Source organism: Myotis davidii, unplaced genomic scaffold (genome assembly GCF_000327345.1).
Source record: "Myotis davidii unplaced genomic scaffold, ASM32734v1 scaffold204, whole genome shotgun sequence".
NCBI classification, from domain to species: Eukaryota; Metazoa; Chordata; class Mammalia; order Chiroptera; family Vespertilionidae; genus Myotis; species Myotis davidii.
In genome coordinates, this window is record NW_006299715.1 from 4,954,951 (window position 1) to 4,957,123 (window position 2,173).

General features: G+C 32.2%; 1 protein-coding gene across 4 annotated transcripts in view; it reads right to left on the bottom strand.

Moving 5' to 3' along the window:
• LCORL (ligand dependent nuclear receptor corepressor like) overlaps positions 1–2,173 on the bottom strand; it is a 141,296-nt gene that overhangs the window by 87,247 nt on the left and 51,876 nt on the right. The gene's annotated exons all lie outside the window — the stretch shown is intronic.

Below are 2,173 nucleotides of genomic sequence, written 5' to 3' on the forward strand. Positions count from 1 at the left end.
TTTATTGATTTTTTACAGAGAGGAAGGGAGAGAGATAGTTAGAAACATCGATGGGAGAGAAACATCGATCAGCCACCTCCTGCACATCTCCCACTGGGGATGTGCCCGCAACCCAGGTACATGCCCTTGACCAGAATCGAACCTGGGACCCCTCTGTCCGCAGGCTGACGCTCTATCCACTGAGCCAAACCGGTTTCGGTACCATGTTTCTTTTTTATTAGATAGGATTAGTGCTATCATACTTATGCAACTTTAATTAGAAGTCTTTTTAATTAAAAAAAAGCAACAAAGAATTTTCCTATGAAATTTGGAAAAAGCTAGAACATTAGGGATGAGAAAGGGCAATGAAATTATGTGCCTATATAAGAGAAAAAGATTGAGTTCCAAAGCTTACCTAATTTTATAAATACCCTACCAAGGGAAAAAAAAATGCACAAAAGTGGAAATCAAGTACAAAATCTATTGGAATTAAAAAATAAATGAATAAGATATATAGCAGTGGGGTATGAAATCAATTAATTAGTTAAATTTGTCATAATAGATCCAAAATGTAATATTGTGCAGCCATTTAGAATAATGACCAAGAACTTTATATACCCAAATGATATGCTAGTGTACAAACATAGTAGGTACAAAAACTATATACTATATGGACAGTATGTACTACTTTAATAAAACAATAAATACATACAAACATATTTTAAACTTAATTATAAAAATGTTAAAGGTTATCTGTGGGTCATGGACTAATTTTTTACTCTTGGGCTCATTTATATTTTCTAATTTCCTAAAATGAACATGTGTTATTTGTACACAAAAGAAATAATCATCAAAAAATAAAATACATGTATTTATTTCCTTAGAAAATTCTGTCCTTTTATAATAACTAATTTCTGAAGGAACATAAACTCATACATATATTCAAAACTATATATGTAAATAAATGAAAGCAAGAGGCTAAAAATCACAAGCTGGACTTTGGGTTATCAGAAAGCAATTAAGTATAATGCTGCATTCTGACATGAATGAAAAACAGCAGGCTGAAGAAATACCAAGCATAGGTTAAACTCTTATTTCTTAAATTTTTCCTTTATTTCTAAGCTCAGAAAAGAAGACGAAACTATAGTCAGTTTTGCTTATAACAGGTAAAAATATTTAATTCTGTGTTAAGCTATGACACAGTGAGAGATGTTGAAAGTTTAAAAGATATAAGATAAAGATCTTAGCCATAAGAATGATAAAATATTGGAATGGGAATATTTTGGGATCTTGATCCTTATCGTCATGTTCTGCATGGATATCATTCATCTGATTGAAGATGGGTGGTTGGGACAAATGATCTTGCATAGATACTGTCAGCTCTATGATTCATAGCTCAACCATCCTCCTCAACATTAACAAAGAATGAGCAGAAAACTTCTGACTACACCAACTATCACTGGAACTACCTCAACTCAAAAGACTTACATACATAGAGAGAAGGGCCTTTAAGTCTACTAGATAGGACTCTGTCCTTAATAGAAAGGAAGGTACCAGAGTAGGGCAGAAGACAAAAGAGTTAGCATTGAAAAGTGACAAGATACAGAAATAATTCAATCAAAATCAAACTAGAAAACCTATTCTAGCATTACCCATTTTGTAAATGAACTGTACTAGAAACTTTCACATGCCTACAAAAATGTTCTCTCCTAGTGCTCTAAGTTTCCAAGCAAGCAGTAAAACAGCTAAACTATGCTACCACAGCAATTATAATACAGATCAAAATCGTATACCAGGATTTGTGCATAAGGTGTCATTTTTCCTTTAGTTGAATTAATTTGAACTAGGAAATACATAACATAATAAACAGTCATATAATAACTATCAGAAATTACATGTTTATAAGAAACATTCAAATGTAAATGTTCACTACTAAAACAGGTAAACATTTTTGTCATTTAGAAATATTCCCAGGTTAAATTATTACGGGCAGATTTCTTTTGTAATAATTTTGTAGAGAGGAGAAGAATAACTAGAAAAGATGTATAATTCTGTTTATATTTAACAACCTATATTAGTTTATAAAAAGTAGCATCTTGAACCTCAATTACCAAAATGAGTAAATGAGTGCCAGTGGAGAGAAATTCTTGCTATGAAAAGTATGATGGCCCCGGCTAGGTGGCTCAGTTGGTCG